The sequence below is a fragment of the Manis javanica genome, chromosome X (assembly GCF_040802235.1).
Source record: "Manis javanica isolate MJ-LG chromosome X, MJ_LKY, whole genome shotgun sequence".
Lineage (NCBI taxonomy): Eukaryota > Metazoa > Chordata > Mammalia > Pholidota > Manidae > Manis > Manis javanica.
Window position 1 is genome coordinate 136,540,677 of NC_133174.1, and position 17,265 is coordinate 136,557,941.

Genomic DNA, 17,265 nt, shown 5'->3' on the forward strand with positions numbered 1-17,265 from the left:
TCTTTTGCAGAATCTTCCCAAAATTTATGGAAAATTTCCCAAAGGTCTTGGTTATTGTTATTCTTAAAATTATGAATCTGGAAACTGCCCACTAACAAAAGCAATTAAGATCATATATTCTGGCAACAATTACCACATAAACACTAAATTGTTTTGTAGGTTGAATTGTGAGACTTCTATCACTGCTTATTCACCGATTTTTATTTTATTTTTTAAATTAACATGAAGTAAAATTACTTTTGAGGTGTGTATAGACCTATGGATTTTCACAGGTATATAGATTTGTGTAATTATCATCACCACAGTCAGGATACAGAACTATTCCACCATCCCAGAAGCCTCCCCTCCCCAACTACCCCTTTATAGTGACACTCCTTGTCCCCACCCTAACCCCTGGCAACCACGGAGCTGCTCTCCATCACTACAGTTTGATCTTTTCAACATTGTCATATAAATGGAATCATACAGCATATAACCTTTTGAGATTGGCTTCTTTCACTCTCCAAGCCTTTGACATTCATCCAAGTTGTTTTGTGTGTATCAAGTGTATATCAACAGATATTCCCTTTTTATGGCTTTGTGACCCCATTGAAAGTACCACAATTTGTTTAACCAATCACCCATTGAAGGACATTTGGGTTGTTTCTAGTTTGGTTTACTAGTTGATTACTGAGGTGACTATGAATAGACCCTTAAACATTCATGTGCAGGTTCTTATGTGAACATAACTTTTCATTTCTCTGAGGGAAGATGATTGCTGAATCATATGGTAAGTATATGTTTAACTTTATAAGAAATTGCCTGTTTTTCAGAGTGGCCCTGCCATTTTGCATTGCCACCAGCAATGTATAAGAATACAGTTGCTCTGCATTCGTGTCAGCACTTCATATTGTCAATATTTTTAATTTTAGCCATTTAATAGGTTTGCAATAGTATTTCATTATTGTTTTTGTTTTCATTTCACTGTCTAATTATGTTGAACATCTTTTCATGTTCTTATTTTCCATCTATATATCTTCACAGTATTTTGTCCACTTTTTAAAAATTAGGTTATTTCCTTAATGTTGAATTTTGAGAGTTCAATATGTATTCTGCATATAAATCCTCTTTCAGGTATATGGTTTACAAATATTTTCCCAGACTATGATTGCCTTTTTATTATTTGACAGTGGCTTTGGCAGAGCAAAATGTTTAATCTGATGAAGTCCAATTCATCATATTTTTTCTTTTATAGGTCATGTTTGTGTGTCATGTCTAAGAATTTATTGCCTAAATTCAGGTCAAACTTTTGTTTTTTTAAAATGTTTTGCTGTTTTAGGCTTTAGATTTAGACCTATGATACATTCTTAGTTAATTTTTGTATAAATTATGAAATTTAGGTCAAATTTATTGTTTTGCCCATGGATGTACAATTGCTCCAGCACTATTTGTTGAAAGGCTATCCTCCCACTGAATTGCTTTTGTACCTTTGTGAAAAATAAATTGGCTCCATCATCTCTTACCTATACCAGATATCAGCAAACCATGGCTCATGGGCTAAATCTGGACTGCCATCTATTTTTGTAAATTCAGTTTCACTGGCACAACTTATACCCATTTATGTATTGCTTACATATTGTCAATGGCTATTGTTGCTGCAAGAGCAGTTATATAGCTGTGACAGAGACCATATGGTTTATGAAACCAAAACTCCTTTCCTTTACAGAGAACATTTCCTAACACCCAGTCTAGGCTACTGCAGTAGTCCATGCAGTGCAATGAGCAGGACTGTCAGACTATGGCCTTCACAGTTCACTAGGTTGCCTGGAGAATTAGCTAGCTGGGACTGAGGGTTCCCCCTTCTTCTAGGAGGGGAGGGGCTGCACCTGATCTCAGGTTCCCATGATACTGGTTCCTTTTTCACTCCAGCAGTGGGGATTCTAACATGCCTGGGGCAGCTAGCATTCCAAGACAACTCCTGTAAACTGCTGGCACCCCAGATCCAAACTGCTAATCCAAACTCAGATGCTTATGCATTCCATCATTGAGAAAGCATCTCCTTCATGTTTGCCCTATCAAAGGGGGAGTTAGCAAGGAGTGATGTTCTCCTTACTGAGACCCAGCTGTGCTCTGACACTTGGCTCATCTCTCCATGGGATGACAGGAAGATGGAGGGTTTGTGTCTTATTTTTCTAGCCATCCTAGTCCTATAAATGCTTGTTTTCTTCAACAAAGCCAATTCCTTAACCCATGCTACATGGATTTGTGAAACTGACCCTGAAGTCTGCTACATGACAGCTGACAATCCTGCCTAGACCCATCTTGCATGCCAATAGGAACCCCAAAAGGACTCACTTAGCACAACCTCCTAACTAATCTCCCTGCGATGACTCTCCTCCAATTTATTCTGCCCACTGCAGCTAGAATGGTACTTCTAAACAAACCTATTGTGTCACCCACCTTCCCCTACCCAATTTAAAACACTTCAAAAATGACTTCCTACTGATCTTAAAATAGACCAAAATCTTCAACATGGCTTAATGAAACCCAGAGTGATCTGGCCCCTGCCCTGCTCTCTAGTTTTTTCTCTTACCATTCTTCTTCCCTCTCTGAGCTCCAGCCAAACCAACCAGGATTTAGTCTATCTTGGTGAATGTTCCATGTGCACTTGAAAAGAATATTTATTCTGCTGCTGTTGGCTGAAGTATTCCGTATATATCAATTAGTTCCTCTTGGTTGATGTTATTTTTCACTTGTAGATTATTTTTGTCTACTAATTCTATCAATTACTGAGAGAGGAGTGATAAGGTCTTCAGTTATATTTGAGGATTTGTTTTCTTTTCAATTCATCAGTTTTTGCTTCATATATTATAAATCTCTCTTGCTGGCACATACACATTTTAGATTGTTATTTCTTCTTGGTGAATTAAACCTTTTATTCTTATATAATGAGCCTCTTTACTCCTGATTATCTTTCTTGTTCTGAATTCTAATTTGTGTGAAACTCATTTATCCATTCCACCTTTCATGGGGTTAATGACTGATGGAGTTAATATCTTTTACATCCTTTAAATTCTCATCTGGCTATATCATTATATTTAAAGAGAGTTTCTCTTATAGTTGGATCCTTAGGGTTTCTAAATTTTATTCTGGCAATCTCTATCTTTTTATTAATGTGTTTAAATAATTTATATTTAATGTAATTGCTGATCAGTTTAAATGTAAATGCTGATCAGTTTAAATTTGGATCTACCACTTATTATTTGTTTTCTATTTGTTTTGCTGCTTTTCATCCATGTGTCCACTTTTCTGCCTTCTTTTTAGGGTTATTTGAACATTAGTAATGCATGTTAATTTATGTATTGCATTTTTGATTATGTATCTTTGAATAGTTCTTTTTTATTATTTGTTGCTCTAGCGACTACAATGTATATATTTAACCTTTTACAGTCTACTTAGAATTAGTGTATTACTGCCTTGAAGGAATATAGAAATATTACCACACCATTCCCTTTATCCTCCTCCATTTTATGTTGTGATTGTGTTATGTATTACATCGTTGTACATTAAAACCCAATCAGACAAGGTTATCGCTTTTTATTTCAACTCAAGTATATTTTAAGAACTCAAGAGGAGAAGAACAGTCTGTTATAATTACCTAAGTAGTTACATTTTATGTCGCTCTTCTTTCATTCCTGATGTTCCAGGTTTCCTTCTGGTATCATATGCTCCACTGAGTGAAGAATGTCTTTAGCAAATCTTTACAGATGATATATTGGCAATGAATCCTCTTAGTTTTCCTTCATCTGACAATGTCTTTATTTTATCTTCCTTTCTGAAGGATATTTCCATCCAGGGTTCCTGGTTGACAGTTCTCTTCTTAGAGTATTTTCAAAATACTTTGTGATTAAGCAACATGGCAGCATGAGAAGTGAGGCAGAAACCTCCTCTCAAAACCATATATAACATGAAAATACAGCAAATACAACTAATTCTGAAAGAGCAACCCAAAGACTGCAGAACAGACTGCCTACATCTGGGGAAAACCACACAGAAAAAAGGAAAGTAGCAAAGCCACGATCCAGCAGGGCCCAAGCTCTTCCGCCACCCCAGCTCACTGGCAGGAGGAAGAGAAACTGAGTGGGGAGGGAGTAGAAGCCCAGGACTGCTAAACACCCAGCCCTGGAGATCTCTTCCGGGAACACCAACCCACAGTACATGGTGCTCTGGAGATTAGAGGGATTGGAAAGCAAAGACAGGCAGAATACTCAAAGAGAATGAGATTCCATCCACTTGTGAAGAACAAGTACCCACAACCAGCTGCTACAGGATGAAAGAAAGGTGGGCATTTTGAAAGACTTCCAAATAGTGAGAGGGGTGCTAAAGGGGCAAGGATTACACAGAGCTTGCTGCTCAGGAGAAAGGACAGGTCAACAAATCATCCCAACATACTCAGCCCAGCAGATTGGGAACTTTCAGGAGCTTCAGGTGATCCACCCCCTGGCTAGCGACATGTACTGAGGCCCCGACTGTGATACGCAGCCTGCCACTCCTTTCTCCTGGCTGGCACTGGTTTGCAAACTTGCTGCCCCCACCATCATGCCAGGCCAGCCAAAGAATGGCACCACCTATGGCAGCTACAGGGGAGTAGCCTAGAGGCTTCTCACTGCATGCTCAGCCCACTGGTCCTCCCAGTGGAGGCGGGCACTGCAGCCGGGAAGCAGAAAAGAGCTTTTTCCTCCTGGTAGGCACCAGTGCCACTCACCTGTGACCCCCACCATTGATCCAGGCGCTAGGCAGCTCCAGAGAGTAGAGCTTCTAGGCATTAGAGGTCACTGCCTATACAAACTTATTTTTCCATAGTAATCATTAGAAATATGAAATGGCAAAAGAATCTTGTACAAAGCAAAATCCCTCAAACATTAGAAAGAGGGCTAAGTGAAACCGAAATCACCCATCTTCTTGATAAAGATTTCAAAGTAAAAATCATAAACATGCTCATGGAGCTACAGAAAAATATTTAAGACCTTAGAGAGGACATCAAGAAAGGGATAGAAACTTTGAAAAGTACAGTATCTGAAATGAAACATACAATGGAGGGAATTAAAAGCAGATTAGATGAGGTAGAAGAGCTCATGGAAATGCACACATCTCCCAACACAAGAAACCCAAGGAAGATAACACCAAGACACATAATAATTTAAATGGCAAAGATCAAGGACAAAAACAGAGTATTAACAGCAGCCAGAGAGAGAAAAAAGACCACATACAAAGGAAAACCCATCAGGCTGTCATCAGACTTTTTTACAGGCCAGAAGGGAGTGGTATATTCAATGCAATGAAACAGGAGAGCCTTGAACCCAGAATACTCTACCCAGAAAGATTACCATTTAAATATGAAGGAGGGATTAAACAATTCCCAGGTAAGCAAAAGTTGAGGGAATTTACCTGCCACAGACCATCTCTACAGTGTATTTTAAAGGGACTGCTCTAGATGGAAGTATGCCTAAGGCTAAATAGCTGTCGCCAGAGGAAATAAAACCACAGTAAAGAAAGTATAACAATTAATTACTAAGCAGATGCAAAATCAAATCAACTACCCTCAAAGTCAGTCAAGGGATAGACAAAGAGTACAGAATATGATACCTAATATATAAAGAATGGAGGAGGAAGAAAAAGGAGGAAAACAAAAAGAAACTTTAGGTTGTGTTTGAAATAGCATACTAAGTGAGTTAAATTAGATTGTTAGACAGTAAGGGAATTACCCTTAGAACCTTTGGTAACCATGAATCTAAAGCCTGCAGTGGCAATAAGTACATATCTATTGATAATCACCATAAATGTAAATGGTCTGAATACACCAATTAAATGACATAGAGTCACTGAATGGATAAAGACCCATCTATATGCTGCCTACAAGAAACTCACTTCAAACACAAAGACATACACAGACTAAAAGTGAAGGGATGGAAAAACATACTTCATGCAAACAATAGGGAGAAAAAAGCAGGAGTTGCAGTACTAGTATCAGACAAAATAGACTTCAGTACAAAGAAAGTAACAAGAGACAAAGAAGGACACTACATAATGATAAAGGGGTCAGTCCAACAAGATGATATAATCATTATAAATATCTATGCACCCAAAACAGGAGCACCTACATACGTGAAACAAATACTAACAGAATTGAAGGGGGAAATACAATGCAATGGATTCATTTTAGGAGACTTCAACACTCCACTTACTCCAAAGGAGAGAACAACCAGACAGAAAATAAGTAAAGAGACAGAGGCACTGAACAACACGTTAGAACAGATGGACCTAACAGACATATCAAGAGCACTACACCCAAGAGCAGCAGGATACACATTCTTCTTAAGTACACATAACATTTTCCAGAATAGATCATATACTAGGCCACAAAAAAAGCCTTAGTAAATTAAAAAAGATTGAAGTTGTAGCAACTAGCATCTCAGAACACAAAGGTATGAAACTAGAAATAAATTATGTAAAGAACACAAAAAAGCCCACAAACACATGGAGGCTTAACAACATGCTCCTAAATAATCAATGGATCAATGACCAAATTAAAACAGAGATCAAGCAATACATGGGGATAAATGAAAACTCAACAACCTAAAATCTGTGGGACACAGAGAAGGCAGTTCCAAGAGGAAGGTATATAGCAATACAGGCCTACCTCAAGAAAGAACAATCCTAAATGAACATTCTAAACTCACAATGAATAAAACTAGGAAAAGAATAACAAAGGAGGTCCAAAGTCAGTAGAAGAAGGGATATAATAAAAATTACAGCAGAAATACATAAAATTGAGAAGAATAAACAATAGAAAGAATCAATGAAACCAGGAGCTGGTTCTTTGAGAAAATAAACAAAATAGATAAACCCCCTAGCCAGACTTATCAAGAAAAAAAGAGAGTGTACACACATAAACAGAATCAGAAATGAGAAAGGAAAAATCACTACAGACACCATGGAATACAAAAAATTATTAGAGAATATTATGAAAAATTATATGCTAACAAATTGAATAACCTAGAAGAAATGGACAACTTTCTAGAAAAGTACAACCTTCAAAGACTGACCCAGGAAGAAACAGAAAATCTGAACAGACCAATTACCAGCAATGAAATTGATTTAGTAATCAAAAAACTACCTAAGAACAAAACTCCCATACCACATGGCTTCACCACTGAATTTTATCAAATATTTAGAGAAGACCTAATACCTATCCTCCTTAAACTTTTCCAGAAAGTACAAGAGGAGGGAATACTTCTAAACTCATTCTATGACACCAGCATTGCTCTAATACCAAAACCAGGCAAAGACAGTACAAAAAACAAAAATTACAGATCAACATCCCTGATGAACACAGATGCAAATATACTCAACAAAATATCAGCAAAGCAAATTAAAAAATTCATCAAAAAGATCATCCATCATGATCAAGTAGGATTTATTCTGGGGATGCAAGGATGGTACAGTATTCAAAAATCCATCAACATCCTCCACCACATCAACAAAAAGAAGGACAGCAATCACATGATCATCTCAATAGATGCTGAAAAAGCATTCGACAAAATTCAACATCCATTCATGATAAAAACTCTCAACAAAATGGGTATAGAGGGCAAGAACCTCACCATATAAAGGCCATATATGAGAAACCCACAGCCAAGATCATACTTAACAGCAAAAAGCTGAAAGCTTATCCTCTAAGATTGGGAACAGGACAAGGATGCCCACTCTCCCCACTTTTATTCAATATGGTACTGGAGGTCCTCGCCATTACAATCAGACAACACAAAGAAATAAAAGGCATCCAGATCAGTAAGGAAGAAGTGAAACTGTCATTATTTGCAGATGATATGATACTGTACATAAAATACCCTAAAGAATCCACTCCAAATCCACTAGAACTAATAGCTAAATTCAGCAATGTTGCAGGATACAAAATTAATACACAGAAATCTGTTGCATTCCTATATACTAATGGTGAACTAGCAGAAAGAAAAATCAGAAAACAATTCCATTCACAATTGCATCCAAAAGAATAAAATACCTAGAAATAAACATAACAACAGAGGTGAAAGACCTATACCCTGGAAACTATAAGACACTCCTGAGAGAAATAAAGGAAGACACCAATAAATGGAAATATATCCTATGCTCATGGATAGGAAGAATAAATACTGTTAAAATGGCCATCCTGTCTAAAACAATCTATAGATTCAGTGCAATCCCTACCAAAATACCAATGGCATTCTTCACTGAACTAGAGCAAATAGTTCTAAAATTCATATGGAACTACAAAAGACCCCAAATAGCCAAAGCAATCCTGAGAAGGAAGAATAAAGCAGGGGGGAATCTCGCTTGCCAACTTCAAGCTCTACTACAAAAGCCACAATAATCAAGACAATTTGGTACTGGCACAGAACAGACCCACAGACCAGTGGAACAGAATAGAGAGTCCAGATATTAACCCAAGCACATATGCTCAATTAATATACAATAAAGGAGCCATGGACATACAATGGGGAAATGACAATCTCTTCAACAGCTGGTGTTGGCAAAACTGGACAGCTACATGCAAGAGAATGAAACTAGATCACTGTCTAACTTCATACACAAAAGTAAACTTGAAATGGATCAAAGACCTGAATGTAAGTCATGAAACCATAAAACTCACAGAAGAAAACATAGGCAAAAATCTCTTAAATATAAACATAAGCAACTTTTTCCTGAACACATCTCCTTGGGCAGTAGAAACAAAAGCAAAAATGAACTAGTGGGACTATATCAAACTAAAAAGCTTCTCTACAGCAAAGGACACCACCAGTAGATCAAAAAGGCATCCTACAGTATGGGAGAATATATTCATAAATGACATAACTGATAAGGGGTTAACATTCAAAATATATAAAGAACTCACACACCTCAACAAACAAAAAGCAAATAATAATGCAATTTAAAAAATGGGCAGAGGATCTGAACAGACACTTTACCAAAGAAGAAATTCAGATGGCCAACAGGCACATGAAAAGATGTTCTACATTGCTAATTATCAGGGAAATGCAAATTAAAACCACAATGAGATATCACCTCGCACCAGTTAGGATGGCCAACATCCCAAAGACAAGGAACAATGAATGCTGAGGAGGATGTGGGGAAAGGGAAACCCTCCTACACTGCTGGTGAGAAATGTAAATTAGTTCAACCATTGTGGAAAGCAGTATGGAGATTCCTCAAAAAAGTCAAAATAGAAATACCATTTGACTGAGGAATTCCATTCCTAGGAATTTACCCTAAGAATGCAGGAGCCCAGTTTGAAAAAGACAGATGCACCCTTATGTTTGTTGCAGCACTATTTACAATAGCCAAGATATGGAAGCAACCTAAGTGTCCATCAGTAGATGAATGGATAAAGAAGGGGTGGTACATATACACAATGGAGTATTATTCAGCCATAAGAAGATAACATCCTACCATTTGCAACAACATGGATGGAGCTAGAGGGTATTATGCTCAGTGAAATAAGCCAGGCAGAGAAAGACAAGTACCAACTGATTTCACTCATTTGTGGAGTATAACAAGAAAGTGAAACTAAAAGAAAACAGCAGCAGACTCAGAGACTCCAAGAAGGGACTAGTGGTTACCAAAGAGGAGGGGTTGGGGAGGGCAAGGGGATTGAGTGGAATTATGATTGGTACACATGGTGTTTGGCGTGTCACAGGGAAGGCAATGTACATTGTCCAGAGAAGACAAGTAGTGATAGCATCTCACTACACTGATGGACAGTGAGTGCAATGGGGTGTGGGGGGGACTTGATAACATGGGTGAATGTAGTAACCACAATGTTGCTCATGTGAAACCTTCGTATGAATGTATATCAATGATGCCTTAATTTAAAAAATGTTTTGCATTTTCCTTCTGGCCTCAGTGAAATCTGATGAGTGTGAAGCATTCCCTGAACAGCAGCCTGGGAGCAGCTACTAGGCTGACTAATGACACTTCCATAAATTTGGCTAGTAAGGGGACAGCAAGCCTAAATGGAGTTAGACAGTTGATTACTTAGACAGCATAAGCAAGACCAGCATGGCGACAGCTCTTTACCTCCCTATTGCTACAGAATGACACTGAACATCAGGGACCAAATGAGAAATGACATGAGTAGGGGTCACTCACAGAAGAGTCAATTGTAGACTATAATTAAATACTTTTACTGCGTGCAGTTGTATTTCAATGGGAGGAGGCGAGGTGGAAGTCCTGGGAGGTAGATGACGACTTGGCTTATGACAGCCTCTTGCAATATAGGAAGGCAAGTGATGATAACTCCTCCCAAGTTTGCCTGTTTCATCATGTTTTGGAAGAATCACAAGATGGTCCCCCAAGGTTTAGGTCAAATTATAGTTTAGCTTTGCCTGTGTAGTTTATGTGGGTCCATGCAGGGTGGCCAGAGTGCCATCCATGGTGGAGCTGTGCCACTACAGTGAAATCTTCCTGTCATTCAAGTCATTGCTTAAAAGTAATGTGTTGCTATTTCTCTGGCTGCATTCAAGATTTTTTCTTTATCTTTAGCTTAGCAGTTTTATTATGATCTATCTGGGCATGGATTTATCTGGGTTTAACCTGTTTGGATCTAACTGAGCTTCTCAGATCTATAGGTTTATGCTTTTTGCCATGTTTGGGGATGTCTCAGTCATGGTTTCTTCCAATTTTATCTGCACCACCTTCTTTCTTCTCCATTTGTGGGTATCCTATGACCTCAGCCCCTCTGATCAGAGAAGAAGGTTCCCCTTTCTCATAGTCTCAGGCATGTGGCACCATGCTGCCACCTGTCATTGCCACCAGCACTACCACCATGGGGCAGTCTGGAGCTGAGATGGAAAAGAACGATGCGAAGAAAAAAAACGTACAATGGGATGGGGAGATTTCTTCTACTCTGAGTGTTAGTTATCTACATACCTGCTTCTCAGGCCAGAACTAGGAGTTTTCTCCTCGGGGCCTCTCAGGGTTCTCAGCCTCCTCGGGCCTAGGACTGGAGCCAAGAGGGAAAAAGGGGAACCTCACCACTCGTTTGGTGGTATTTAAAATTCTGGTCTTCTTCAATCTACCTTCCACTATTTACGGTTCAAAGTCCTCAAATACCTGCTCCACGTATTCTGTCCAAATTTTAGAGCTACAGCCAGTAGCAGAGAGAGGGTGGACTGTGGCTGCTCCATCTGATCTGAAACCACACCTCCCTCCGCCTCAATTCTACCATTTGAGAACCAGAACTATTTATAGGCACAAAGCTTAACTGGATTAAAGTGATGGTCTTACTCTCCCATGAAATTCTTATCCAGGAAGATAAAATTATGTATAGCTTTTTGATTGTTTCATGGACTTCCCGAAAATTCATGTATTTCAACAAAAGAACAGTCAGCTAACCCTCATCAGAGTAATGACTCCCTTCTCAAAATGACAGGTCATTCAACTTTTATATGATCATTACTCTTCAAGAGTTGCTTCAAAAATGTCACCTCACCGTGTCTGTCCAACAAAACCAAAGTATAAATATATCACAAACTATGCCCGATCCTAATATGTGCCAACATTGATTTATCTACCTTAAATCAGACTTTGTTTGATCAACAGATTATTCTGGGATTTTTTTTGGGGGGGATTGGCCTTGACAGATTTTACCCAAAAATAATCCCAAGGACCAAGGTAGCAATTAGAAACCCTTCACAATACTTTCTACTGCCACAAAAATGAAGCCGAAGCCATTAAGACAGATCACTACATAAAGATCTCAACAAGAGTTTATACATTACAAATGAGAAACACAAAAACTGTCCAGTTCATTTACACCCACTGAACTTTACTAACTAGAAACTTCCCTGGATCTAGCCCTCCCAGCATTACCAAGGAAAAGTTTTAGACATTTGTTTTGCTTTGTTAGACATGATGTGGAGAAGAAGACGATTTTATTTTTATATGTCTGGTTCTCCATTCCTGAACTTTCTATGGTAGTCATGGTTAACTCCTCCTGGGTCTCTTGCCAGCTCCCAGACACCCGCCATAAAGCACATGTTGACTTCTGTTCCCTTCCTCCTCAAACCAACGTTACTTATTTCTATGTGTAAATCCATCACCCATTTTGAGGAAAACCAAACCATAATTGTTGTATGCTTGAACTGTAAATGCCACCCACTAGTGTGTTCATATAGGTATGTGCATAATTAAATAAATATGTCTGAGCAAAAGAAAGAAAAGTAACCCATTCAAACCTTGTTCCAATGTATTTGCAGGTAATTGTGCTTGTCGGTTCACCTTATTTTGCCCAATTTCTCAATGGCTCTTTTCTTTGCCCTTTTGCTTTTTACTTTAAAGAGAGCTGACATGGGGATTTTTTATTGTGAATATGTTATACACGGTGTAAGCAAGATGTGAAGTTTTCTGATTTTTAAGTTTGTGTCTTTAAAATTTTGCTTTGCGTTTTAGAAATGTTTGCTGGAGTTGAAAGTGTCATGTGGCAGTCTCCTTCTCCTCTCCGCCTTCCTCCCGTGCGCCAAAGTCTGCAGCCCTGCTTGAGCACCCACCCTGCTGCCCTTTCTGTTTCCCACCTCCAGCCCCCTTCCTCTCTAGCGCCCCCATCAGGAATGACTCACATCCAGTCACACGGAGATTTAGTCTCTGGTAACCATATAGAGATAAAGCTGTGTACACTAGAATTTTGCTTCAGGGGAACTCACAGTGGGGAAAGGATTTGTATAATTCCATTTTGGGGGGCAGGGGACTTTATCTCTTTTCTGGGCTTCTTATCAAACAAACTCACAGAGCTCTTCCTAATAATATCCATATTTCCCTGTGTACAAATCACTTTGATAATGCATTTGATTCTCACAGGACAGGTTAGGACTGGGAACACCATTGCTATTCTTGAACAGATTAGCAAACTGAGGCTCACCCCAGAAAGAGGGACCATGGGCCACATGCTAAACTAGGCAGCTTCCCCACGATTGCTTTTGTATTCATTCATTCATTTATTTGACAAATATCTTCTGCACTCTGAGAATGTGCTGCTTTCTGTGTTGCTCCCAGACTCCTGAAGCACACAGATGAGACACCTGCCTGTACAATGTGGGCAACAAAATTCTTTGGCTTTTTTTCCAGATCAAGCCCAGTGTATTTCAGCCCTGCCCAAGTTGAATTAGAAATTAATGAAAGGAGGCAGAATTAGCAGCAAATCGGGGTCAAAAGATTTTACGCACCAAACCTGACCCTACCTTGAACTCCAAGTGTAGCCTTAGACCACTCCATTCCCCTCTCTGGGCCCCAGTTCTCCATCTGTAAAGAGAAGTGCTAGACTGAAGGTATTGACAGCTCTAGAAATCTGCCTTTAAAGATCTGTGTTCATTGGTCCTTACTGTCTATTCAAAGATACAGTAGATCAGTGCCTCTCAGTGGGGAGGGGGGGGATACATTCCCCAAAGTGGGGTGTGACAGACTCTCCGAGTGTGTGAAATTTGAGAAGATACTCAATATTATAATTGAATATTTCCAAGGTGGGTGGGGAAGCTATTGATTTCATATTGCAAACTACAGAATGCAAAGTAAAGGCAGTCTTTTGGCCAGATGAGAACATATATCCCCTGATGGAGCCGATATTGTGGTGGGAGGGGCAGCAGCCTCTCTGTTGACCTGAAGGGTCCATGGATTTTTGGAAGTAGAGGGTGCTCTGCTGGGCTCGCAGGAGGGGCAGGCGGGGCTGGGTGACGCGCCACGGACCCTTGGCTGTCCCTTTACCTTGGGAGCCTCTGTGGGTCCAGTACTTGGTGTCATGCACCTCCTCCTTCCTCACGGTCCCTGCATGTCACAAGCAGGTAGAAGGAGGGATTTCTCCTGCCAGGGCAGCTCCCTCCCGGTTGAATTACTGATTGAATTCTGCCTGCTACATGCCAAGTGGCTGATTGCTTCAGAATCGCTTACCTTGTTTCACTGCCTTCCTTTATAGGCCATTTAATTTGGGTTTTGAGCTCCACATTGTGCTTTTTCCTTTTCGGTTGCACAGCCTGTGGATTTCAGCAAGTACGCCCTTGCTGCCCGGCCATTCTTTATTTCAGCTCGCAGCTCAGGGGGCCCACCTGTTTATCCTGGCCCTGCTCTCACTGTTTTTTCATCTCCCCTTTGCCAATTATCACTTTGGTTTCTACCCACTCTCCCAGCCTCATCCACAGCTTTTGTCTATCTCGCATTTATCCATCCATATCTCTCTGTCATATTCTTGCAGATTGCTAGACCTGAAGCATCGATTTTTCCCCTTTTTGCCTGAGAAAATAGTTACTAGCTAAACGATTGTGCTTTTCAAGCCTTCCCTCCCAGAAGCTCACAAATTATCATTGATCAAGGACTTTCATTAAGTGCATCATTAAGCAAACACTATTGTTTAACACACCCAAAATCTGTCTTTTTGCAGGCCCAGGGAACAGGGTAGAAGACCAGGGTGATTTTGTTGCTAAGTTCTTCACCCAAATGCAGTAAGGAGCTGCCCTTCATCACACTGGGGCCTGCTCTCGTCTCCACACGAGCACATAACTGGCAGTGACATGAATCAATTTTTTATGGATTAACACAGGCTTCCGTGCAGAAGACCGGCAGGGCTCCTAGTGATTCTCATCTGAAGAAGGGTCCTGATTTCTTTTCTTGCCCCCTTTAAAATGAAATACATGCAGGAGCTTGGAGTTGAAAGTCTCCTGAATGCTAGCAAAGCTCTGTTGAGCAAAGCTGCTTGCCACACACTGCTGAACCCTCTCCTTGCTCCCACAAATGCCACTTGAGCCACCTTCCAGGTGGCCGCCTCTGTGGCACCCCTTTGAAAAGCCATTGTTTCTATTTCAACTACTAAGTGTGGCCACTGACTTCTCATTTACCCCTTTGAAGCCCAGCAGAAAGGGGAGGTTGGAGGGAGGACAGCACCTGGAAAAAGCCGCCCAAGAGCAAACATCAAAATGTGGGCACCCTGCATGTATTTTTACAAAAAGTCAGGAAAACCCAGTGGGAGCCAACGGCACGTGTTTTTTATTCCTAAAACTCCAGCGGGCTTCACTCTGCCCAGAACAACTTTTGAAATGGAAAGGGGAAAAAAGAAAGGGGATGATTAACAAAGACGAAAAACCATGCTTAGACAATGATTTTATTTCCCAGCTCTAGCTTTCCTGCCTTATTAATATACTTCTGGAGTGGATGAAAGTCCTTGGCATCCAAAGCAGGTAGTAATGGCCCATCAGGAGACCCCATGCCAGCTTCCTTATCAGTGGGTTACTGAAGAGTCCAGTCATCTTGCTACTCTCACTGGTTTTAAAGAGGCCCACGAAGACAAATGGAATGCCCCTGTCCTTCGTGCATTTTCCCCAGCCATTTCTGACAGGCTCTCTCATGTAGAAATCACCCTTCTCTGACAGCATTTGGCTGGGTCTGTCACATTAACAGCCGGGCCGAGACAAGGCCAGAGTCTGACAAAATGCGGTTTGCTCATTTCAATGTGCAGAAATGTGTTCACAGCAGATGAAGCCCCAGAGAGCAATGGGCTGTGTGCACGCTACTTTTTCAGGGGCCCTGGAATTTGGGATCTGTAGCCTGGTAAAGATACTGTTGGAGCTTTCTCTATAGATGTAGCTGAGACTCTCTTATTGGCAACAGTAAAATAGAAAAGCTATCCTGACCAGAGGTTTCATTCAATTCGAGCTTGCGTGACCTTTGCCCACTTGTCCCGTGCAGTACTGGAAGCAGTTACCCAGGTGCCCAGGCTGGGGAGGCTCAGTGCCCCAGAAAGTCAGTGCCTGTAACGTCTCAGTGTATAAAGGTGGCCCCTTCCCACCCTACCCGTCCGTCTGGCCCCAGGCTTTGAGCCAGCCAGCCTTCTGCTAAGTAATTAATAACAAATAATAATAAACAATAGAGACAGAGCTCAGGGGCAAACAGGATAGTTTGTTTTGTTTTAAGTACAGTATACATACAGAAAAGTATAAAAACCAGTGAATTTTCAAAGTGAACACACCCATGGAATTTCATCCAGGTCAAGAAATAAGAGTATGACCTGGGTCTCAAACGTCTTCCTCATACTTCTGATGCAATTCAGGGCAAGTCACCCCAAAATATGCCACTTTGACATACTGATTATTTTGAATTGAAGTTTCTTAAGAAACAGCTGGTACAAAAAGACTGTTCTGACCCTCTTTGTCCCCCTGAAAGCAGGAAATTACTCTGATGGGAAAGGTGCCCTCCCTGCGCCTGGAGGAAGACAGACATGCCTGTGTCCAGAGACAGGAACCCTGACCCCCCAGGCTGCACGAATAGACTTCGCTACTTCCTCACGGCTTTGCTACCCAAGCCCAAACTTCTATGTCTTGTCAATTCTTCACAAATTTGTGGTTTCTTTGTCTATAAGGTATACAAACTGCCTGATTTGGTCACTTCTCTGAGATTATATTTCTACGAGCCCCTGTACATATGAATTAAATCTGTTTTTCTCCAGATAATCTCTCTCATGTGACTTTAATTCTTAGACCAGCCAGAAGAAACTTAAAAGGTTGGGGGAAATTTTTCCTCGCCATGACTCCCTTCTCACTACCCCTCCCCCTGCCAGGGCAGATTAATTTTTGCCATAAAGCCACATCAAGAAGGTGTGAAATTTCTAGGAGGCCATCAGTATGTGTGGCAAGACAGAGCAGTGCGTTAAAGTGAACATATAGTTCCTACCTGTTAGGCTGGTCTCCTTCTAGCCATACTGTGACAAGAGCACAGGCAAGATGGCAGCCTGGGATAGCAGAGTGAGAACTGGGCATCCAGCAGGGTGACTGAAGGCAAGTTACTTCATGTTTCTCATTTGTCCCCACTGTAAAATGGAAAAACATAGTATCTACCTTGAAAGGCTCTTGTGACAATTCAATAAAATCAATGCGTTTATATTTTACTATAGAAACATAGTAGGTACTCAGTGACAGAAGCTGCTATTTTGCCGTCATTACTGGTAAGTTGAGGTGATGCAGGGTAATATCAAACTCAAGGCCCGTGTGCTGCTGAAGGGATCGGCTACGCTTACCTACCTCTACCACAAAGAGCACGTTCACTGTTTACTTAACCCACACCAAGCGTTTTGCTTGAGCAGAGAGCGCCTAGTTCAGTTCGGAAGTTGACGCCGCCCTATATAACAACCAGTTTGTGTATTTTATTTAGCAAGCAATTATCCTCATTCATTGCCAAGAAAAAAGTTGTGATTCC

The 17,265-nt window shown here is 40.5% G+C and overlaps 1 protein-coding gene across 1 annotated transcript in view; it reads right to left on the bottom strand.

The window, feature by feature from the left end:
- Positions 1 to 17,265, bottom strand: part of LOC108383406 (uncharacterized) — a 262,402-nt gene that overhangs the window by 83,173 nt on the left and 161,964 nt on the right. Inside the window, exons 6-7 of the mRNA XM_073227550.1 lie at positions 16,744 to 16,879; positions 13,272 to 13,332 (exon numbers count right to left, since the gene is read on the bottom strand). The gene's annotated coding sequence lies outside the window, so the exon portion shown is untranslated. The remainder of the gene's footprint in view (positions 1 to 13,271; positions 13,333 to 16,743; positions 16,880 to 17,265) is intronic.